At 38.0% G+C, this 26010-nt stretch overlaps 1 protein-coding gene across 1 annotated transcript in view; it reads right to left on the bottom strand.

Annotated features, from left to right (window-relative positions):
• GALNTL6 (polypeptide N-acetylgalactosaminyltransferase like 6) overlaps nucleotides 1-26010 on the bottom strand; it is a 428742-nt gene that overhangs the window by 40413 nt on the left and 362319 nt on the right. The gene's annotated exons all lie outside the window — the stretch shown is intronic.

The raw sequence follows: 26010 nt of genomic DNA, 5'->3' as shown, positions 1-26010 counted from the left end.
AGCAACACAAACAATAATGAAGATGTTTAGCCCGTGCGTGTGTGTGTGTGTGTGTGTGCTCTCTGGGTGTGTTTGTAGGAATGTTTGTTTGAATTGTGAAGCTATGAAAGGCATAGATAAACATAGGTGATAGTAGCATAACCAAACAATATTTGCCTTTATTCATCCAAAGAGGGGCTCTAGATGAGAAACAGGCAATGTGGTAGATCTAGAGAATGGTAGACAGTCATGCACAAACTCCTTTTTTAAAAAAAAATCCCAACAAAACCAAGCCCAAAAAACCAATAGCCTCCCCAAAAGTTCTGTTTGTTGCTAAGTAACAGAAAAAGAAAGGGACTCTGGAAAGCTGCCAAAGTATTTAATGAGTCTCAGTACTCCGTGTGAAGTAATGTGCATTTGAAAGTGAGCAAAAGTTTTCAGTTAATTTCAGTCTCATATGTGCTGGCTAGAGAAAGGCAGAAAGGTGAAAGAGCATGGCTGAAGAGAAGCTGTTGGGAGTTAAACATCTGCTTTCCTAAGCACTTAGAATTCCTCAAATGTGTCTCACAGTGGTAATGTGACTTATAGGCAAATAATTTGCTATGCTTCCCATGTTTCCATTTATTTCATTAATAAATATGTGACATTTTCTTAAATTAACTCAGTCTTTTTCACAGACAATATAGAAAACAAATGAGATATTTAAAGTTATTGTTAGAGAATAACAGCAAGAGACATTGTAAATTTATAAGCAGGAATTTTGTACTGGAAAACAAGTATTTTCTATTTTCTTTCAGTACAAGACCTCGTTTCTAATGCAGTGAATACATTGACAGCTCTTGAGATTCAAATGTTGGTCTTCAGCTTACTCATTGAAGTTGTGGTGGAAGGGGAATACAAAAGCATCTGTGCTGAGCAGGAGGGAAACTACATGCTTAAGAAAGTCCAACCCAACTATGCAATTCCATCAATGCAGATCAACACTAGCCTTATGAGTTTTACAGCAAGAGGCCAGAAGGAACATATTCATGCTGATGGCTGGTCAGAGAGAGAAGAAAAGACAAAGCCATGGGAGACCTGGCTGGCTTCCAGGCAATGTGTCCTTAGCAGAGAGCCGAGATGAAACTGGGTCCTGTGCCCTGTGTCTTGTAGCAGTGAAGCCCCAAGGGAAAATTATTCCATCCTGGGGCATTTTTGTTTTGAACTACTGCTGGTGGTTTGTTTGGGGCTATGGGAGCAGATGGTATCATCCCGGAAGCCCTGACTGGAAAATAAAAACTTCCCCCTTTGCCACTGCTTTAGGTTTTGGCAGTGAACTTGGGACTGGTAAATGTTTCAGGAATCCATGCATAAGTTAGAAGTTTATTGAAGAGGACATCATGTTAATGGAATGTTCTGCCATATTTTCTCTGCCTTAATACGTTTTTAGACTGCTGTCTTTTATCGAAGGCAGTTGAGACGATATAAAATAGCAAGCAAACAGCTGAGTGGTCTCTGCCACCATCAGGCAGCCAGTAAATCCCACACATGAATGTTAGACAATTATCCCCTCATTTGCATTCATGGTAATGAGAAACATTATGGATAATTTTCCTTTCACTTCTATATGGTAGCTTAAAAAATGTAAACTACCCATTTTCATGACTCTTACAGACTAATTTCATTTTCCTTTAGAGATTACTTTTTTAAAAGCACATAGAAGCTTTGAGAAACAAAGCTTTGTGAAAAAAAATCCAAACTGGCAAGGCTGTGCAGTGTAACATACACTGAATGCTAATACTTTTTAACTTTTATTGACATTTCACATTTCAGTATTGACTGTATTTCCACATATGAATAAATTAAACAGAGATTTTATTAGAAAACTTCCCCTGAGGATTCTGACTACTACAATACATTTTCAATTCCTACCAAAGTAAATCTAATTACAACATGTCCTTTTTGACTTCAGGTTTGAAATGATCAAAACATAATGTCCTTTTATAAAGAAGGACTTACAACAAGAATGCTTATAACTAAATTGCTACTGACAGAAGAAATGTAGTCCCAGAAAACACTGGGAAAATGCAGGATTTCTCTACTTCTCGTAGATACAATATCTTTCCTAAGCATTTCCCTCAGTACAATGAATGGCCTATAAAAAAGGCAATTGCTGCAGGTAAATCAGATGGAAGATAAAAAAATCAGAGACTTAAAATTCCAAAATAATTGGCAAGTACTTACGAATTATATTTGAATAGACAGATTTTCCCAGTGATAAATCCTGAGTAACAAAACCCCTTGTTCTTTAGACGTGAAAGTTCAGAACATTTATTGCAGTTAACAAAATTACCTAATGACTGGAACCACAACAAACCCATAATTTTTGAATTTCCTTAAAAAAAAGTGAAGAAATTGAATGTAATGTTGCCCCATTAATTCCTATTCCACAAGATGTTCTGACATTTGTTGTTTTGTAGGAAGAGCAATGAAGAGGAAAAGCAGGATGGCCTTTTGGTTTTCATTAGAGTGGAATTAGTAATAAGCTGTGTGAAACTGAGTGCTTGGCACAGCATGAATTCCACTCCATGCCACAAGCAGCTACTGCGGAACAGGCCTTAAATTGTCTCCAAAATATGAAGGCAAGAGTCCAGTCTTGCAATCATGGCCGATATGAAAGTCCTTATGTATCAATAGGATCACTTACACAGATAAAAGAACTGCACAGAGCCCAAAGAAGAAGAATTAATCTCTTGTTTAGTGGCTTCTCTACAGAAATGTCAAGTACAAAGCTATGTTTGTTGGAGTAATTTTTTTCATGCAATGTCCTACTCAGATGCTTAAACAATGAGACTTGAGCTATTATAGCATAATATTATGTGAGTATTACAGTGGAAAGCTGAAAAGTGCTTATGGTCAAAACGTTAAAAGGACAAAGGCTCCTAAAACATCAGAAAAGCTGGAAGGGTAAAGTTGCTAAACTTAAAAATATTTATAAAAATCCTTCCACCTGAGAACTACTGCAAAGACTCACTGAATATACATGAAAGAACAATATTGGAAGTAAAAGCTAGTTGATCGAAAAATGATGGCCCAACTGGTCAAAGATTACTGTGCTGAAATAGAAAAAGAATTTGATTCAGTTAGAGCATAAAACCCCACAAAACTTGCTTTGCAAAAAAATATAGACTGAGAAAAAGGCAGGCAAATGCTTAATGGGAAAAGATAGCTTACAAACAAAAAACTGCACTAAAAGAAGTGTAGCTGTAGCTCAAACTGTAGCCAGCAAAGATTTTTGTAACTGTTTGCAATTAACATGCAGAGGAAGGAAGGAGATAATTTCAGCTACGAATTTTCAGGGTAAGAGAAAAATGACACGAACTTCAAAGCAGTGTGAAGCTACTTGCAGTAGAAACAAATGTGGTATGTTACAAAGAAGCAAATTGCATCACAGGGCTTAGAATCATTACACTGCAAGAGCGATACACACATGGAACTAAAGGATTTGTGAGAAGGGAAGAGAAACTCTGACAGCCTGCAGAATGAAAATGAGGAGAATGAAAATGGGAAAGCACTTGTGCTGGATGACATGCACAGTAAGTACAATGATAGGAGCCACCTGCCCGAAAACAGCTGAAATTTGGCCATTACAATTGAATCCAAGGAACGGCACATGTTGCACTCTGCACCTCTCTGTGTAATCCACACTGATCGAAGGCTCTGTGCTGAACTGCTGAACAGAGACAGATGAATGCTGGAAGGAGGAGTGCATCTCAGGCAGGACACATCAGACAAACTGACCTTCAGTGCCAAGCCCACTGGCACATTATACAAAACCAAGGCAAACAGCCCACAACAGAAATCAGGACTAGGTCCTACTGACGTCGTGGCATCAGGGATGTAATGGAAAAGGAGGAAAGGGGCCATGTTGCTGCTGGCACAGTGGCAGCCCCAGAAATGACTGGTGACCTACTGAATGCAGCTTTGAGCTAGGCTTCTGCATATTTTATAATGAATTTCAATGTCTTGTTAAGCAAGAAGCATCCCTTCACCCCTGTGATACCCATGAAGGCACCTCAGGAGGGGGAATAAATTCAGTTACCTCGTTTCACTGGTGACTGCTCCAGGTTCTCTCTGCAGTGAGTCCTGATACTGTATGAAAGCTTCTCAAAGCAAACAGCAGAAGCTGACACTAATCCTAAATAAAAGTTTAAAAACCCTGAAAATTACAATTTATGTATGTATGTGTAATGTTAGTGACAGACTTGGCTACTTGGAGGAAATGAATGCAGAGGTAAACCAAACTCAAATTAAGAGGAGTTGATCAGATGGCAAGAAAGTGATGTAGGTTAAGAAAACAAATGACAAAAATAAAAATTTAGTGGTTGCTCCACCTAAAGACAGTTTCTACACTGTGCATTGTAAAAGATATCGAAGATATTGAAAGAATATTGATAAGTCTTCCTGAATTTCTCCAGAAGTAAAAAAAAAAAAAAAAACAAAAAACAAAAACTTTATATACTTTTCTAAAAAAATATAATTAAAATGTATTAAAATGTATTTTAAATGCACCAACTCTTTTATATTTAATATTTCTATAAGGCATTGTTTTATTTTTTTATCCATTCTAACAACATGACCCATTTCACTGTTTATAAAATCATCAACACTCAGAACGTAAAATCTGTCTCTGTAACATTAGGCAAGGGCCTCTTACTCTTTCTTTTTTAACTCAAGTGTCTTTTTCTGAACAACTTTAACCCTAGATAAATGTATGTAAACTATTAGTTCAAATTATCATTTTGCTGAAACAGGTAGCAGCCAAGTTGTATTAAACTTAACTTCCAAGTCTTTCTATAATCACATTCAATTTTTAAACTCCACTTTTGTTTGGGAAATATTAAGATAAAACCCCATTTGTCAAATGGCGAGCCAGAAAGCTGTGGAGAGTCAGCTACAAAGAAACCTCTAAAAGTGCTCGACTTTCAATTTGTAGAAGTTTCCACTGTAATTTCACCACATATTCTTGTTTTTCTTACCACATTGCTAAAGTTCATTAAAAAAATTGTATTGTAAAAAAGCAATGACTCCTTATGTGGGTGATGAGGCCCTTTCAGCCTTTTCTCTCATATGTAGAAAATTAATGAAAAAGAGGTGAGCTGGGTAGAGATTGAAGACTGTGAAGGAAAAGCCTTCTCCTTCCCATAATTACCTCTCATAATCCAAGAGAAATCTGTCTGAATTATTGTTAGAGGAGATGTGCAGCACTCAAACTAAGCAGATGGGTTGGCACAAATGAGCATCCTGAAGCAAAAAGTAAAGGAAAGCTTCTGGAAATGTCCTGCAGGCAACGGTGTTCAGAAGGATAAAACCGAGGAGCAATGAACAGCTGGAAGTCCTGCTAAAGAGACAAATCTAATACACAAGAAGTCTCGTAAGACTGAGGCCTGAGAGCTGCAAAAGCAAGAAAGCAGACCTGAGAGCAGCCCCTCAGCTGAGCCACATTCATGTCATGAGGAGGGATGCATCCTGGAACACGTGGGGTTCAACAGCAGCAAAAAATCCTTCAATCTATTAGTAGGAAGTAAGAACTGTGGGAGAAAACAAAAACAACCTCTAAACATAGTTTGAAACAACTCTGTCAGTTTAGCACCTTTTCATATTGATGGATATTATCCACATTCATAGTTGTCCCTTGAAAATATAATTTTTGAAAATTAAATGTAGAAATAAAGATAGATTGGAGGTAAAATTGTATCAGCTGTCCCTAAAATAGGAACTTCAGGTTTCCTGGCTTTTGCTGAGCTTTGATTCTATGTTTCTGTGAATAACAACAGTTCATTAAATCCCATCACTGTCTTCAAGGAAATTCTCTCAGAACATATGGGGGCAGTATCTGAACAGAATTGCTATCCAATGTTTTCTTCCCCTCCTTAGGCAGAAAGATATAAACCAGAAAATTATCTTCCAGGGCTTACTTTTGCTTTAGTGATTTAATTAAGGCCAGTATAGCATCATAAGCAAAGTTTAAACTCAAGGAGAAATTTTCAATTTCATTAAAGATAATAAATTACTCCTTTTGAAACATAACCACTGGCCCGAAAATTATTTTCAAAGGTTATTTTCAAAATAGTCCTTTAATTCAGACTTTCCCTTTAATTCAGACTGTCTCTCCCAAGGCAGATTCCTAGATTACAAATCCAATCAGTAAGGAGTCTTCTGTTAAAAGTTACAGGTGATTTTTACTGAGTTATTTGGATTACTATAGCTTGATGTTTTCTAGAACTCTAAAACATTATGTACTTATTGCAGATTAAAGTAGACTTAAAGACATGACAGCCCACCCAAAATAACTTTGTACATAAGGTGTACTCCCAGCAGCTTGGGTGGTTTTAAGAATGACCAGTGAGGAAAAGAAGCCCTTCTGATAAATATACTACATGTATAGCACCACGTGCATATCTGTAGCAGCTGGGGACTTGGAAGAAAGACCAACAAGGCAGGTGAATTGCAATCACCACCATAAAGTCCACACAAAAGAGAAGCCTTCGCTTGTTCTGGATGTTCTGCAGTACTTCAGGCTCTGGCTTTTTTTGTGAGACACCAAATTGATTCAGGCTGGCAAATGAGAAGGGTTAGTATTAAAGCACTGCAAGGAAATGGCACCTGGAGTTTCAGGGGTTTTTCTTTTCTGTTCTTGCCATTGTTCACACACCAGATCAGACTGAATAGTTAGTGAACATTTCTGAGTTGCAAAGATTTTGAATAAGTGGAAGTATAGTTACAATAACCTTCTCCTGATTTTTTAGCAAAGTCTTCAAAAATACTGCTGCCTAGCATCCTGATGGAATTGGCTTTTCTTCAGGGTGCCACAGACTGCCCCTGGTGACTCTGACTCAAGCAGACAGAGCTCTCACACTAGGCTAACCAAATGAGACACACAGTTAATGATATGGCTGTGATCTCTCATGGAGCGAGGATGTGGATGAATGTTATTCCTTTGATCAATCCTTCCACAGTACTGTCAGCAAGTGCCCCCACTCCACCCTTATGAACAAACACTGCTTCAAACACAAGCAGCAAGCGGGGACAAAAGGTAATTTTAATATTTAATTTATGTCTGTCTTTGGGGATTAATGCAGAACCCTGAAAAGATTCCATGCTGATGGGTTGGGGGGGGGGGGGGGGGGGCGGGGGGGGGGGGGGGGGGGGGGTAGTGCTGGAGCTTGGCACAGCTTTTGTGGCTGTGTCATTGCTACAAAAAGCAGTTCGAAGGCAAAAAAAATTATGCCTGAAGAGGCTAATATGCAGCCAAAGGTATTCTGGGATCCTGGAAATGCTCTCTTAGATGCATCATTGCCATTTATTAAAGCTCTATAATTTGCTGTGTTACCCTGTTATGGAGGGTAATGGGGAGCCAGGCATTAGATTTCTCCCAGTCTGCACTAGAGGCACAAGAATATTTTCTTGTACAAACTGTGAAGCACTGAAAGCAGTTTTTCAAGTACAGAACTGACAGAAAAACACCGGAAAGTACTTCTCAATGGAGCACAAAGGAACTGAAAACTGATGAGATTGAGCACTTGATTATCCCATGACAGCATCTACTTTTAATTTGATGTTGTAGAGATGGACAGACTGGAAAACCAGAGAAGTGAACCTTCCTGGTTTATTATCAATTGCAGTGAAATTAAGCTAAGTATGTGAACTCTGCACCTGACTTTGAAGGCAAATACAGCTAATCAGTTTGCCATGGAGCTCTGCTAATTTACACAGGCCATAGTGGAAACTGCTGAGCAAACCATACTGATCTCACAGATGGGAACGAGAATCCCTACACAGTGCAAGTGAGACAACCAACCTCCTTCATCCAAGGAGATTGCACACTAAAATCCTCTTCTAGCTGTATAGGATACATTTCTAAGAACAGCTAGCACCTTCGGGAGCAATTCAAAAGCAGGATAATGGGAGATGATATGGCCTCAGGCTGGACTGGGTACATTGCTGGCTTTTTGGTGACTCACCAACAGAGACTGCAGCTGCCTTGCAAGCTTTTTCCCTCCTGGATCTGGAAGCTCACCCAGCCCAGATACTCTTGTGCCAGCACTGTCCTACAGCTCACTCCCCATCTCCCTGCCTAGGAAACTTTTGTTTTTGCCAGGTTCCCTGAAAAACTCTCAGGGGATGCTTCTCTCTGATGGTTCTCTCTGTGGCTGGTGCGAACTGAGGAGCATGGATCTCACCAGCAGGTTTCACTCCTGTCACTTACTTTTGTAAACAAAAATAATCCCTCACTACCAGCTAAGCAGAAAGGAGAACTATGATGCCATAAAGACCAAGATATTACAGCTGAATGTTTTGCTAGAGAAAACATTTCCAAACCACTCATCTCCAGCTAGCAGAAGAGAAGAAAGCCCATAGAAAGTGTAGAGAAGAACAATAATTAGGTCAGTCTGACATTTGGTGTCCAACATTTGTGAAAATATTTTCCTAAAAAATTTCAGTTGTACAACAACACAGAACCTAACTTAATACACACAGTAAATTGTTGGCTGTCATTACCAGCAGTAAGACTGGAGAGTTATGGCTGTAAAGCAGCTGCTGTAACATTCAGCCATGTTCTGCTGACAAGAAAAAAAACCTAATGAAAGATTTAAAGGAAGAATGTTATGCATGAACCTTTTTTGATAGGCAATTAAAATACAAATTGCAAAACACAAATAAGTATATTATGAAACACAGAACCGCAGGTCAAAGACTGAAATCACTAGCATTGACAGAGTTGCATTTAAAGCTTTAATTCAGAAGCTATACATAAGATGCTATTCTTCTAAATACTACACTTATAAATGAAGATAAAATGAAACAGAACACTACTACAAGTATTTTTTCCTCATAACTATACTTAAAAGCAGAACCATGCTTCCATTATAATTACACAGGATGTTATTCCATTAACAATTAATATTAGGAGCAAATGGGAAAGCAAACAAGCCAAAGGGAAAAAATCTGCTTTCAAGTATTACTAAAAGAACTCAATTCATAACTTATTTTTTTTATTAGTGATGAGGTTTAATCTCTCCACAGAGGCAGAAAAGTGAAATGGTCACAACTAAACAGTGTTTTGGGCTTAGGTGAAATGGATTCCTGACAATATCTTTCAATCACTTGCTGGTGCAACTATTCCTGGAGGCTGAAATCTGCTCTACCTGGAAGGTACAATTTCTTGACAAAGAATAATAGCAAGAAAGAAAGACTAAGTACATTTTCTAAAAAGAAGAATGAGCTTCACAGAGGTCAGCATTTTGTCTTCATTGCTTCTCTTTCCAGAGCAGGAAGAACAGCTTCAAGCAAATCTGACACAGCATGCTCTGCATTAGCAGTTTTCTTCCTCCATACATCACCCTGTCTGTACCAATACCCTTTAGATACCCTGCCATTAATCTAGGAGTGGTTTATACACCTGTGTTTTCCAAGGAGAAAACTCAGCATACTCCAAATCCCCAAGCAGAAGCAATAAACAAAGAAACCTTCCTCTTCCTGCATCACAGGGGAGGGATTCACCTTGAGACTTCATTTCACTTTCTGGGGGATTTAATAAATCAGAGAGAAATGGATGCAAGAGATGCGTCACCTGTTTGGGGTTTTCAAAGTTTTTAAAGACACACCCTGACTGCTGTAGGACAGACTCTGATTACAGGCAGGTGCCATCTGAAGTGATGACTAAGAAAATTAGGAGACTGTGAAAAAAGTCTTCCTATTTTCATTTCAGTACATTGAACAACTCTGAAATTTCACAGTAGATGTGAGCACAAGATCCATGTATGTATCCCTGGTAGTCCTTCAAGATCATCACATTATTTGCTGTGCACCAACAATAAAGATGGCTGCCAGGCAAAACTCCAAATGAATAACGTCATTCTCCACAGACTCCCGTTGCCATGAGCAATGGTGTCCACATGATGAACACCACACAACCGAGCCAATATTCCTTCACCTTTCTGTGGAATAATGAAGTTCACTCCACTGTCATGATCCATTCAGAGCACGTGTGTATGGATTTCATTATCAAGACAAAAGCCAACAGCCAAGTATGCAGCAAGAGATATGTATCATATTCTTGACAAATAATGTATGTAATAAAAAGTTCCTGTTTCAGAGAAAGGAATATAATCAAGAACATTTTTTTCCCCGCATAAAAGATTTTGAGTTCAGTTTCCCAGCTACAGTTCTACTGATGAAGCACAGCTAATTTGTACTCTAGGTGGAGACTATCTTTTAAATATATTTTCTAGTAAGAAGTCAGCACACTATCTATTGCAGTAAGTAGTAAAACACAGAAATAATCATTTTCAGGAAGTGCATGGTTTGTCTGCTGATGTAAATAATCCTTTGAAATATCAATTCTTGCAAAAAAGATGTTTGTTTAGAAACTGATACATGAGGAGGGCTTTCCTCAGTCACTAAACCACTCTAGCTGAGCCTTTATACTGACCTATAGTACATTTTTAGTGCTATTATATAGGAGCCTACAGTTAAAACAATTTTTTGAAATATAATTTCACACATGCCCCAAATGTTAACTTTGAATAGATTGTTTCTTTGAATTGCTTTACAGTATAACAAATGTTAAAATAAAACCTTTTCAAGCTAAACATTCCCTGTTATTGTAAGCCTTGCAAACTGAGTTATCACAAAATATTTCATTATTATGTTTCCCTCTTAGGAAACAAATACATAAATGACGTACATCAGTGAACTAACAATACTCCTCCTTCCATCTCAGTTACAAAATTAAGTCCCTGAGCTGGAGAGTTCAGCAAATCACTAAGCACTTTTCCTTGTCTGTGAAAAAGCAATTTTCATAGCAAAAAAAATAACTGTACACAAGTAAACCACCACTGCCACTGAAGTTTTATACAATTCTCTGTAAAATATTAAGGGCTGATGAACTTCAGCCAAAGTTTTCCCTTTATCATGTCACTGCCTTCTCCTGATGCAAACTTCAGTAAATAAACAAAGGGGGAACAATGCTACAACTGTGAAAAACCTGCCCCACTCTCAATTGGAACAACTCAACACTATCCTCTTTTTAATTATTTTTTCCATATCAGAAAGATACAATATCCTCCCTCTCTCAGTCCTCTCCGTTCTGAAGTTCATCTGGAGTCTCCAAACGACTATTCCATGGTTCCCAGACATGGTGGTCAAATCTGGACATGGCAATGTGTCCATGACAGATGTGCAGACTGGAATATCTACAACTGCAACTTTTATGGATGCTAACAGATCACAAAATGAAACTTTATTTAACAATATAACACCTTCATCCTTTCCTGTCGCAGTGCTAACTAGCTATCTGTAAATATGCTTTAAATTTCTCCTCAGCAGTGGCACTCTTGCACTCTTTGCTTTTTAGTGCTGAATTTCATGTTAGTTCCTTCGAATTACTTCTTCAATTTGCCAGGACCAAACAACACTGCATTCTATGTTCTCAAAGATTTGTAAGCCCCTGAATTTGTAATTCACATAATTAATGAAGACACTCAACTAGGATGTGTGGTTCTGTAGAGCCATTTCCCTCAGGGACCTGTATCAATGTTTGAGACAATCTCACAGTTTAACATCAAACCATTCAGAGCTACTCTTTGGCAGCAACTTCTCAGCCTGTCGTGGTCATCTGATGAAAAATAAAGATGATAAAGGTACATCCAACTCTACCATCTTTAAGAGAAAGCAATACTGGCAACACCAAAAGCCTTGGAATGGTCACAATCACTGCCTCCCTATTCTTTTAAATAGCCAAGTTCCTAATACTGCTGGAGCTATCTAATGTCTTGCTGCTCCCAAAGGGAGAGAACTCCCTGCTCACTCCTCTAACCCTCCCTGCTATAGAGCCTGTAGAGGTGGTGTGGGGATAAGGTGTGGCCTTACCCCCACAGAACAACAGCTTCATCTTCCTCAAACTGCTGAATTCACTCAAGCACTAGAAAACAAGACAATTTTCCTGAGTGCAGAGGGTTGTCTTGAGTTTACATGCTCCTGGAGGTGGGTATGGTATAGCACAGGAGGCAGCACCAAGCCACCAGTGTGACAGACTGTCCCACAGCAGGGGTATCTCTCTCTGACCTTGTGGCAGGCAGCTTATTTTATCCCTGTGTTTCATGGCACCACCATCCCCCATCAAAGAAGGAAATTACAGTTCTGTGACAGGGTCACTTCCCGACAAGCCTGTATTAATATTTTTTATTACATTTTAGATAACTTAAAGTACATTATTTAGGATTTTTCACAAATTTTTGATTCATGATCAAAGAGAGCATTACGTACTTCCTCATGATTACAAAATCACCGAATCATCAAGATTGGAAGAGCCCTTCATGATCACCTAGTCTAACCATCAACCCAATGCCACCATAACCACTCCTGAATTAGATGGTTTAAACACAGATTAATTATGCTACAGTATCTATCATCATCCTTTTCTTTTCCCTTCTTCCCTCATCCAAAGTGAGTCAATAATCCTGTCTCTTGCCTGTCCCAAAATGTTTTAGCAAGCATATGTAACCTTGCACACCACACAAATCCTCTTCATCCTCACACTAGATCAGACTTTCAAACCACTGGGATAATCCCTGCATCTGCTGTATGGAGTAGAGAGCTCCTGAGACTATGCTGAATTTTAGGCTGCTTCTGAGACTCAGAAGAATATGCCCACCTTTTCCCAGTAGTTCATCATTGGCACCTGCAATGATGCCCCGGATCTGCAGGTTTCTGGGTGCCTGAAATCAGTCACACAACCACTCCAGCTCTGGAAGAATCTGGGGAAGCCACAAAAACCTTCATCTCAAACAACTTTTCCCTGGCTCACCTCCTCTGCTTGTTGTTGCTACTATCAGAGAGTGGCAACCCTTCCTTCAGGGCAGGAAAGTGTGTCTGCAAGGAGCACTCAGATTGATGACACTCGGTATTTCATTTGGAGAGCACCAGCTGGAGTGTGCCTGGAGCCAACTCTGACATCACTCCTGCAGGTAACTAATATGGATGGCTGGCTAATTTGGCTTTAAGTCTGTCCTCCAGGATGTTTTACTCAGGCATCAAGCTTACTTCTGACAATGATAAAACATAAGAACTCTAACAAAACATTTGACTTTATGCCAGCATTTCTGATTATTCTCATTTATTTGCAATAACACTGACATTTACATTCAGAAATCTCAAATTCAAAACACTTTCCTTGTTTAAATCAGCTTATTTCTTAGGCTTACAAAATATTTGCACGGACTTTTCTCTGAGCATCTTTTCCACTTAAATTTATTTCATTAATAATGGTTTGAAATTTATCTTCATGGATCAGAAGTTCCATATTTAAACTGTTTTTGTTGTAACCAGTCAACCAAGTCACCTGGTATGTGCTTTTTCCTTGCTTCTCTGTAAATATCCTGTTAGCCATTTGCTTTCCTATAAGACCTGCAAACAGAGAGCTGAAATGGATTTTCCACCAGTTTTTAAGATAATAAAACTCTGTATCCATCAGCTGAAGACCAAGTGAAAGAGATTCTAGATGCCACTAAATATTGGTGAAATTTATTTTTGTGGTATTTGCTTAAATTTATACACATGATGACTATATGTCCAAAAATATTTTAGGAAATGCTTGATTTTTAAAAATTATTTCTGCCAAAGAGCTAATTAACTAGTTAATCTAAATTAAGTTAGTTATAAAGAAAGCTAACAGCTGTAGAAAATGGAGGAAGAAGGTCTAAGACATGGTAGCAAAATCTAGCCTCAACAGCATCCTGTGTGGATCCTCCTAGTTTTTAGGCCCTATGGTAAGTCACTTCTTCTGTGCTTCATCTATAAAATTCAGTATTAATATCTTTCTGCTTCAGTAGGATGTTTTCATAACACTCAAACTTGTGATGCAAATAAAAGCTTTTAAGAAAGACCCTCTTTAAAAGCTCCTCGTGAAAGGTCAAGGAAACAAGAAGTAATTTCTTTTAATTGTGTGCACATGGAATTAAAAAAAAAAAAAATTCTCACTTCATTTCTTAAAATTTTGTTTCCATCCCAACAAGTGTGTACATTGTTTTTTCAGAGACTTTCAAGACTTAATTTTAGCCAGCAGCCACCTGACACAAACATCTGTCTTCCAAAGGAAAAACCAAAGTGGGTCACTTGGCACTGGCCAAGGACCAGCAGGAAAGCCTCTTTCTTCCACGTACCTCAGTCATGGCAAAGACAGAGGTTACATATTCTGCAAACCTCATAATAAGTTTTGCCATGAATTAGAGAGTCCCAATCAATGTCAAGAAAGTCAGCACTCTTCAAACTAAACCAGCCTATTTTTATTGAAGGGAAACCAAATGGGAATACTTTGAATGACCACGAGAAAAACATTAAAGTACCTAGACACTTAATCAAAAACTTACCAAGCTCCCAATCCTGAAACATCACTCGTTTTTTAGCAAAACATAGCTCCAGCAGTAAGAGTAGTAGATCAAACACTCGCCAAATATTCTTATTATCGTCTCGGTAAAAGAAATTAATTTCAATTTCCAAAAAAGGTAAGGAATGGAAGAATGGAAAAAGAACAACCAAAGTATTTAACACATGGAGAAGGGGACTATTTTTCTGTTTCTCTTAAAAATGAGGTAGATGTAGGATAGGTCATCTATCAGCATTAGTTTGTGTCTGTCTGTTTTTACATGTCTTGAAAGGTTTAACTTTTGCCCTGCTTCATACCATAGGAGTTTTGGTTAATTGGTTAATTAATTTGACTGTGGCTAGGGTATCTTTTCCAGGGTTTTCCAGCCCTGGCTTGCAGGTTCCTGTGAACTATAGATGGTATTTTAAACTGCTATTCAAGTACTCACAAAACAATGAATATATAATTGGGACATTTCTTTTCTCTTGTTTTTACCCATTGTTTAGCTAATTATGCTCCAGAGACACTCTCTGGCTAAGCAGCAGCAATGCTGAATAATTCAGAAATAAGGAATATCTATGTGCAGAAAGGAAACCTGTCATGAAAATCCCCAAGGATGTCAATCTAACAGCACGTCAGTGACCAGCCCTGCCCCTGGCACTGTGATGAGCCTCTACTGCTCCAGCTATTGTTTTAATCTACAGACTTTCTGTGCCCCAACAAGAGACTCTCCAAAACACTGCATTCTTCAGACTGAATTACCTAACTTTGAAAAATGGATTATGGACCCCTGAGTTTACTTTTCCCATTACTATTATATCTCTGGAAGGATGTGTATAGTGTTAACATTACTCTTACAGGGACAAAACCCAGAGAGAGACAAAAAGGCTCAGAAAGGCAGAATTGTCCAACGTAATTATTAACAGACACTGACTTACAGCTAACAGCAAGTTTATTTACACAAACAGAAAATATACAAGACACCAGGAATTTCAAGGTGCATTTTGAATATCAAAATGCTAGTCATCCCTGTAAGAATCCCTTGCTAATTCTGCTCACTAAAATCTTGCTCACCAGTAGCATATGTTCATCTATGGGTTTCAGAAATTTCAGAATAATCAACTTCTATAGTTCTTCCCTTAAGATGTAGAGTTTTTTTCATGCTATTATGCATGCAAATCACAATACAACAATTAAATTCCCCCCCCCAAAAATTGGTGCATTTACATCAGCTTTTTAATAAAAGAGGATCTCTGTTAAGGTAATGTGATGACACCAAGAAGCTCAAAATAGGTTTTAACTAAGATTCACATGGACTACCTCTCCCCCAGACAAACTGTAGTTCAAATGTAGAGATATTAAGTGTAAGTTATATTGGGATAGACCAAATAACTCAAAACATTCCTCTTCCCAACATACAGGATCTATCAAAAATACTTTTAACTTCTGCCTCTACCTTTGTCATAACTATTCCTAGTGCTATGCTACTAGTATCAATGATCTTGTTGCAAAGAAGAAAGGAAAAGAAAAAGCTATGTTAACTTCAGGCTTCATTAGAAATGGAAGAGAAAAAAAAAGGACAATGCTTATTGAATGAAAATGGATTCAAGTATTGGAAAAGTGACATCAAAGTTCTCAGTGAATCTTTCAAGTACATCTCATCTTGCTGCTCTTCCATACACCTTGAGTCCTTTTCTTCATCAGAGCAACAATTGGATCAATGGAACATTTGCAAGAATAGCTGCCCCAGGTATCTGAGATACGCAAGGTCAGATCACTCAGGGATGGAAGAAACAAGCAACAGATAAGCTCTGGAAAGGTCAAACACAACTTTAAGATCTATTAGTAAAGATCTTTCCAGCAGATACAGCTCAGGTGCTGAGGATTGCATGCAGTATGATGCATACAAATCTGGCCTGCACTTTTCAAAATGGAGATGTGAAAATAAACTTAGAGCTGTGCCAGAACCACCAGAGGAATATGGAGCTCGTCTTTTATGAAAAGAGGCTGAAAAAGGCCAAGGAAGCAAAGACTGAAACAGGATGTGAGCTCTCTTTAGTAACAGACCAGGAATCATCTGACAGATCAAATATTTTTAAACAGCCTGACTGCTTAGGTATGTTCAATTAATTTCCAGAATGACCAGTATTTTCACAGAACTGAGGTATCATCTCTGCTGCTGTCAAGCTGCAGGAAGCCCTCCAGTCCTGTTGATGTTTCTGTTTTATTGGTTGAACTTCACATTTTACCCCTTCTTTTGGGGTATTTATCGACTTTTTATGTCTGGAATGTCATGCAGAAACATACAGAAACTCAAAAATTCATTTAAGTTTCTAATTAATTCTTCCATTTTAGTCAAATGAAAGCATTCAAAAATCAGCAATCTTGAGAACTACAGAGATTGTTTCAAGGTTTCTGCTGGTGCCTATTTTTTACAGATACAAAGCAAAGTGCTTTTCAATTTTCTTTCAGTTATCTTCCACATTTTTTGAATATTTCTGTTCCAGCTGGGTAACAGCTATTTTTACATTCAGGACATGCTCCTATTTTGAGTTATTATTGTAAGTGTTTGAAGAAATTGCTCAGAGAAAAAAAAAAAAAACAAACTGAAAAGAAACTTACATCATTTAGCATCTGAATTCTAGCAATGCTTAACAAACTTCTGCAGAAAAATATATTTAATTCTAAGTGGCTCATATGACTTTTTTGTAGATGCACCTGATCTGGTATCTAGATCTAAACTCCATAAAATTAATGTAGTGTGTGTGAGTTACTATTACTCAGCCCAAGCAGCAGATTTCTAGTTTCACCATGCACTGTACTGTATTTATTCTTTATATGACCACTAGGCAGACTGTGCACTTAAGGTTCCTCACAATAGTTAAGATTTTATCAAGGCATTTTCAGAAGGAGGACATCTGAAGCCAGAAACCTGCTAATTTAACAGAAATTAAAAGATTTTAAAGTAGTGGTAGACAGGACATGAGGTCAGCTCTCACAGGTGAATGCACCGTCATAAAGAATGAGAAAGAAAAATCTTTGGAGAAGACTAAGGTATGAAAAAACACCCTGTGTTCTAATTTTGTGTTTGTTTATTGTATTCACCTTCTCCCTCCAGAAATGTGGGTGAAGTTGTAATGTCTCAAAGACAAGAGAAGAACCGACAGAATCCACCTGAGGGTGCAAGGAGATATCCTGACTTGTGAGGAAAAGGAGTAGGGTCAGCTGGGATTTGGAAATATTCTGTAACCAGGGCCAAAGGCTACAGGCAAAATAAGTTCCAGGATTGCATTTGTCCTTTTCACAGCTGTTATCACAGTGGAGAGCCATTGTTATCTATGATCATCAGCTTCTACAAATAGCTGCTCTCTTCCTCTACTGCTACCAACGGGTGACACTGTTCTGAAAGAAATTCTCACTGTTCTGAAAGAAATTCTCACTGACAGTCCACCTTGACTTGGAACTTTTTGTTATCAAATTTCAGCCTGTTCTTTTCGCTGAATTCTAAACTGACAATTGCACTTTTTTTTTTTTTTTTTCCTTTTTTTTCCCTTCTGGATGCAGCAATAATACTGATAATCACCCAATGGGTCATCTGAGTGCTCTGCTGCATGACATTTTTCTGTTTTTCTTTTAAAAAGTATTTCTCTACTGCTATAATTTTTCTTATGTTATTAACCTTTATTGAGTTACACAAGAGTAACTTTGTATAAATGTACTGTGTACTTGGCTATTGGATGTACTCATGCATTCCCATGGAAAGACAGATAGATAGACAGATAAATAGATATTTTTTCTGATTTAAAAATTCTCCCATGTTTTCATTATTAAGACCAAAGCTAATACACATGGGTAAAGGAGTTTAAAATCAGTAGCTTCATTATACAGTTCATATATTATAAGTGGCCAAGGAACTTCGAACAAACCTCACCTGAAAAATGTGTCTATAAATGAGTAAGAAAAGCTTTTACAGGCAAAAACACTATTTTGATTTCATTTAAACTAATACTTTAAAGGACTTTTTTTTTATCAGCCAGTAGGTGGAGATGTAAGTCCAGTTAAAAGCAGAAAACAAGCATTTGGCAGTCCTTGATACAATTGAAGGTTTGTATAATATAACTTAACTGAGGTTAGATTTCTTAATAAGTATTAGATGAGACAGATGAAATCTGTCTGCAGTTAAAGCCTGTCTATCAGCCTTCCTTGTCTTACAGCCTAGGGCCAGCTCTGCCTGGAGAGCTTATGAAAATTTCATTTCCAACAAACTATTAATGAAAGTAATAAGGTAAAAATAATTTTTAATACATAAATATGTAAATTCAAGTATTTTTATAAACTTGATCAGTATCCTGCTATACCACATTAAAAAAACATGGCAGTATAGAAAAATATATAGTCTCAGGCATTCCAGTACTCACATTTTGATAACTTTTGAGTCCTTTCACGCCTACAGAAATTATGAGCATGTTATTACCTTGTGGTACATATACAAATGTTTTTAAGTATTACTACATCCATTAAGACAGTCACAATACTCTGTCTGGGCATTAAAAATGTATCAATCTATTAACTTACCATTATAGGAACTCATACTGGTAATTTGTTGCAATAGCAATAATACCTTGTGATTTACAAAAAACCACAATCACATCTCTTAACATCACTCTTCTATAAAATAATAATATCCCTATGTAGCAGAAATGGAAATGAAAGCAAATGCAGTAAGGTAAATGTAAAAATTAAGGCAATGTAGTTTATATTCAACATTTATAATAATTTCTTTGGTTTGGTTATGCTGTTTGGGTTAAGGTCAAATGAAAACACCCCTGGAAATAACAGGGCCCATATGATTAAGCCATATTGACTAATTACATATACATGACTGACAAAGGACTGTTCGTCTTCCCTGAATGCCCTTTGAACAAGCCAGGAACAAAGATTGTGCTTTGAACAGTTTGGTGGTTTAAACTGTCATTCTGTCAAAAAAAAAAAATCACTAAATGACAGGCTAGGCATTAAAACCTACTACAAAGCAAAGAGCTGGCGAGTTTCAACATTTCCCATGGACTGAGAGCTCAGGGTTTGTTCTCCTTCAGGGTCCTCTGGGAGTCTCTTCAAAACCACTGCCCTGTGCTCCCCAGGCGCTGGTCTGAAAACTACTTCCCTGCTGTTTACCTTTTCCCTGGGTATTTTGAGAGGTCCTTTGCATGTTTGCAGTGCTTTGAAAAGGAAAATTATTGTTACTGTTCTCCCACTGTGCTCTTCCTGACTTATCACCGTCTCCACTCCCAGTTCACTGCCTGTCCACATGTCATTTGCGCTCATGGGAAAACAGAGTGGTTATTTGCCCTAGCACGAAAAAGCCAGGGAAGTTCTGCAGCATCAGCTAAACTTTCTGCTGGAGAACAAGGAGGGTGGAGGGCATGGGATCTCCTCTCTCCTTGCAGGCATTTCATTCTCTGTAGGGGGCAAATGGACTTCTGTAATTTCATGCCTACAGTGCCTCTCCAGCACTGAAAATAACACTGATGTACCATCTTAAAAACAGAAAACATCACAGGGGTTGATTTTCCAAATAATTCACTTGAAGAGATATTTCTGTGCTGTTTTCTCACAAACAAAAGAGGTACATTTTGAAATGAGGTACATTCTTTTTATACAAGAATCTTGTTCCCTGACAAAGGATACTGTCTTGGCAGTTTATCGAAGAACTGATGTCAACTCTTTTGAGTCTCATTTTTTCCTGATTTATCAAGAGACATGCATAGCGTTTTATAAATGAACTAACACAGCAAATTTCAGAGTATTTATCATAATTTTCACTTCACAGGTTGGAGGAGGCATTTACCTTTGCCTCTTGACAAAAACTTGTCTTCCAGCTAGAACAATGATATTTTGGTTACTTACATAAGAATGAAACAGATGCTAGTTTGTCTGGGGATAATTCAGAATAAGGTACTCATCAGGTCATTACCTATACTGAACTCTCCTAAGACTGTAAACAAAATATGTTTTCACTTTTCTCACTCAAGTCTGAGATAAACAACCTGATTCACAGATAAACTGCCAGGGTTGAAAACTGAAAGAATATGGAAGGTACAAAATTAACGTCACAGATGCAAAACCTGCTGATATCCTGTAATCCAAAATCAAAATGGAAATTGTCTTGAGATCAGCTGCAGACATTTTCCTCTATCAGATCAAATTCAATGTTGCATTAAAATTTCCACGGTACAATTCAGCAGCTCCATGGAGTGGAGGGCTTTGTGCATAACTGGATCAGATTGGGAAATATGTCCATGGAGTCTTAGGCTTGGTCTCAAGGCTGGAAATGGACCTGAAGAGCAAGCTGCTATTGTGCTGTAAATCAGATGCCATCTACAGGATGTGAAGGAATTCTTTGGTACCATTTTATAAAGGTTTGCTGAGCAGGCGGCTGACAAATTTTCAAGGGCCACAGTGTGGAACACACTGCATTTCTGGCTGAGAAAATGGATTGTTGGAAAGCCAGGGACTCTGCATGTCTTGATTTCTGGCATGGACCAAACAGACAGTATTACAAAAATTCGCCATTTGCACAAATGTAGCCATGATATTATGGAAAATCCTTGCTGGGATTTTTCCTCTCCTGAGAAGCTGAGGAGCCTCAGGAGAGAAATGTAAACAATTACTATCTGCTGCTGTGGAATGCAACAGGTGCATCTGTGATTGGTCCACGTGGATTGTTTTCCATTGATGACCAATCACAGCCACCTGTGCCAAGGCTGTGAGCAGTCACAGGATTTTTGTTATTCTGTTCTGTTCTTGTTGTAGCCTTCTGATCTCTCTGTTCTTTTAGTATAGTCTCAATGTAGCATTTTAATATAATATCTAACATAATAAATCAGCCTTCTGAATTGGAGTCAAGCCTCGTGTCTCCACACACGGAGAGGAATCATCAACACACAAACCTCAAGTAAAGCTCAAGTAACACTGCAATAGGCTGTAAACAACTGGAGGGTTAAGCAGAATTTAAAAATCTTAGCAAATTGGAAAAGCGAAGTAAAGAAAGGAAAAAAAGATAAATTTCCAAATGTGCAGATACAAAGTATCACACTGATCTATAGATAATGAAGACAGATCACTCTTTTGGACATGGCACTTGAAACAGACATGAATATAAATGCCTTGCCTTTACACATGTAAAATCTGAATTACAAGAGGAGGATGATGAATACTTGGCTAGATACCGGTTCTGCAGAAAATGATGTGGAGGTTACACCAGAGCACAAGCCTGGCATGAATCAACACTGTCAAGGAAATGTAAACAGGAACATAGGGTCTGAGAGGCAAAGCCACCCATCTATTCCACTAGGCAATGGTAAGATTTTGGCTGGTGCTGTATGCTCTCAGGATGGAAACAGTGTGCAGAGGAGCAAAGATAATCATCAGAGATCTAGAAAACATTATTTATTAAGAGAGGCTGAAGGAAATATAATTTGCATGAAAATGAACAATGAATTTATCTGACATAAGTCCTCAAGTACTTAAAAGCTCTGCTCCCACTGTGCAGTGTAAGTGATTAAAAATTTGAAGGGGTTAAAGCTGTGGCAGGAAAATTTCTGATTGGATGTTGTAAGAATAGCACTGAAACACTGGCTATATACAAATTTCTTTCCCATCTCCTCTTTTTTCATGCTTCCAGTACACATTGCATTGACAGCCTAATTTTTTCAGAGTGGAAACCAGAAATATCTCATTACCTCAGGGCTACACCAAGATAGCTGGACAGGCAGAATTATTCCATGCAGAGTCAAAAAAAATCAGAAGGTATATATTGGCAAGTGAAGATGCTTCTATGTCATGCTTAGCTGATCACTGCCTCTGAAAGAAGAACCACGGAGGAAATCACTGTGATACTCTGGAGCTCCTGCAGACCTCACAGAGCAAAGGGTAAATGACACACACATCCCAACCTGGACAGATGCTAAGAAGTATTAATAAACCTGGGCCAATGAACATCTATGGAACTTGAATCAATGGACACATTTGAAAGTGGTTTGGCACAGAGCGATCCCATAAAATTAATTGGTTCAGTCTTTGTGTTTTCTTCTGTTGGAAGCAACTGCAGCACTCAACTGAGGTTTTAGACAGCAGCAGATCATTCTTTAATTAAACCACAACAAAGTGGATGCAGAGGTTGCTCCCAAATTTATGCTGATAAACACTGTAAAATGTAAGAGAGGGGTGTTGGTTTTCTTTTTCTAAGAATCAATAGGTGTCACCAAATTCTGCATGAAAATTCTAGAGAAAATGGCTTTAAACACATAAATAAGAATAGAAGGAATTGCTTTAAAAAGGTGACTTATTTTTCTTTATGGAAAACTGTTCAGACATGATTTTATAATTTTGAAAGTGAAGCCATCTGTGTGAACAGTATGGTGATAGTTTTAAATAGCTCACCTGTATGCACTGAGCAACATAGCTCTGTCTTCTTCTTGGCCACCATCCTAGTCTTTTTCATGTAAAGTTGTATTAAAATCATGTCCAGAAGCTACTTAATTTTCTAATTACTGGTAGTATTCATGACCCATTCTGTGAATCTGCCCCAGCATATGGGCATATAGACTGTCAAGCTCCGAAGTTGATACTTGTGTGAAGTAGCAGGCTAACAGATCTAGAAGCATTATTCTCAAGGTGTTTACATTTTTATGCTAAATATGATGCCCAAAGCATTAAAGAAAATTGGAAATTTGAGTTTAGGCATTAGGAACAAAATGAGTACTCTTTGTCTTGGCTGCCATGAACCACAATGATAATTTCAGTGAAAGGTTGTGTATCAAATCTGAATCTACCCAATTCAACTAGCATGAAGAACTTTATTAGTGATTGATTTCCTTGATTGAAAATTAAAATTAAACCAGCAGCAGCATTTTATCCCTGATATTTTTTTTTTTCATTTTGACAGGTTACACTTTTTTAGAGCTCTCTCCTTGGTACTGGTCCTCAGAGAAAATGTACTGGTTGTACAGTACCTCTACACTGAAATCCTACCAAAGGCAGGAGAAAATGATTCAATATGAGCATAGCATACCCACAAATTCTGTGTTAGTGTCGGTATCTCTCATTGAAAAAAATTCTGAGATTTCAAGGGGCCATGGGTAGATGACAGTTTGTAAAAGCTATTTTTATAACCACTATTGTTATCTCCACTAGCAGCCTTTTACAGACCATAGCTTGTCAAAACAATAAATCAAGACCGTAACTTACACAAACTAGCACTGGTTGGAGATTGCTTCACTGTAGAATAATTCCTTTACATAAAACATTCCTGCTGCACAGTTCAAACCAGTAGATTTTGCTCAGGCTTTAAAAAAATAGATGATTGTTTCTGGTTGTGAGAGGTTTTATGAATATGTTTATAGGCAGAGATCAGCCATAAAAGACATACACTATAAAGCTCTGGGAGCTGTAGAACAGAAATCATTGTCCAAAGCACTTTCTGAACTTCAGAAAACGATAATAAAATTGTAAAAGTACTTGTCAGATTTGAAATGTAGTCTTAGCAAAGACTTTCTTTGCACGAACATGTTGTAAAAAATATGTATTTAAATACTAAAAGTAAGGAGCTGCAGAAAAAGAGTATTTCTAAGAGTATATCAAATTCAAAAAAAAAAAAAGAGCATCTGGATGACAGTTTGCAAAATAATAATGTGATTTTAGGTATGCAATTCAACAGAAAATGTAAAGTAACCTTCCAATCTTTACACACAACTAGCTACATTAGGGTCATAAATTACATTCAAGGTTGAGAGCCTGTGATGCAAGGGAAAGGAAAAATGCACTGATCACCCAATTTTATGCCTTGAGCATGTCCAAAATTTTACCCAAAAGTACATCCATTAAATATAAGTGGCTCCTATTACTGTGAGAGCCTTGTGATGGTGGAGTGATTCTATGTCTATATTATAAATAGGAAACTGAGTATAGGAACTAAAATGTCAGATATTACAAAGTTGTTTCTACTTGCTTGAATAGCCCAGTACTTGCAAAAGCACTGTCCTAGTCCTTTGCTAGAGTTACATGACTCTTCAGCTTTGTCTCCCTTCAGGGAGGTCTGGAGATCACAGCTCTACACTGGAAGGCAAAGAACTCTTGGAGAGTAGGGAGTGGCCACACACCAAAACATTTCTAACTTCCTCAGATAGGTGCTAGGACTCTCGGTATCCAGTAAATAGCACTGGTTAGATAGCATTGGTTAAATTTTCCATCTTGATTTGCAATTCAATAGCAATGTTGTTAGGTCTCTCCTGCACCTTTCTCTCCTTCCTGCATCATAAAGTTACACTACCATAAAACTGCTCCAAAGAGCTCTGCAGCCCCTTCCAAATAGTTTTTTTGAGTTGCACTGATGTTTTCTTATCTGGTTAAAAGTATGCTGCAGCTGGCATGAAACTGATGCCAGTTTTCAGATCAGGCACGTGACACGATGAATTGATACAATGTAAGTGCTGCCAGGAAATAAAGAGCAGTCACCCCCTGCAGGCCTGAGCACATCAAACCTCCACTTTGAACTTGCACAGAGCTTTTAGCTCAGACAGGCTATTAAATCATATAAACTGGCATGCTGTATATCACAGTCCATTATAGTAACAAGGTTATCCCATTAGTTTAAGTGGCAATTGCTTGGGTTAGGCAAACTCCACTGGCGACCAGAGCGCCTGCACCATGAAAGGAACAGCCACAGAGGAGCATGCTCCTGTGTCACCCAAACCTATGTGTCCTATAAGGGCAAGCTCTCAAACCTCTGCAATGACAGAGGAATGAACCAGCAGAAGATGATAAACCAAGATGACCCTTGCCACAAAGCAGACAAACATCTCTGGTCCTCCCTGCTTACAGACTACAATAAAATGTTCCGAGTGATCTCCAGTTCTGCTGAATGATCACTGGTCCTGGGATCAAGACAGGAGCATCATCGTGACATGATCACGATTCCACAACTTTCTGACAATTTCCCATCATGCATCAGAACACCAATTTGAATTGCTTGCACAACCTCAGATACAGCAGAGGAAAACAGCATGAAGCTTCAGAATATGTTCAGGTAGTTGCATACAAATTGCAAGACAAAAATCACTACAATCACTATCATGATCTGCAACTGGGACAGATCTGTTGAATGCAATGTAAAACCTCTCTTGTTTCTGTGGCACATGAGAAAGGGAAATCAAGGAGTTCACAGACTTAATGTCTGGATGAGGAGACAACTTATTAGAGGAGATGTCCAGCTTCCATGCCTATAAGGATTCAATATATCCTGAAAAACAGTCACACAGATATTTCAAAAAAAATCGTTAATCTTAAGAGCGACATGAGATCCATTTATGGAATAGTTGTTAAACTTTCCTATATGCTTCAGTGAGCAGAGAAAAATATCCAATAATTCACATGGGAGCTTTGACTGAAAATATATTTTAAATGGCTGTAGTTTGGTTCAGTGAAACCTATGGGAAATTGGGCATGGCCAAGGACAAACTATATGTGAACCAAACTGATAAAATTTGTGCATGAATGCTGCCTGATCCAAGTGCAGTTACAAATTTGTCATATGACTCCCCGGTTGGTGCTAGTACATCATCTGT

This window comes from Onychostruthus taczanowskii, unplaced genomic scaffold (genome assembly GCF_017590055.1).
Source record: "Onychostruthus taczanowskii isolate IOZ18803 unplaced genomic scaffold, ASM1759005v1 scaffold12, whole genome shotgun sequence".
NCBI lineage: Eukaryota > Metazoa > Chordata > Aves > Passeriformes > Passeridae > Onychostruthus > Onychostruthus taczanowskii.
This window is presented reverse-complemented; position numbering and strand designations above follow the sequence as displayed.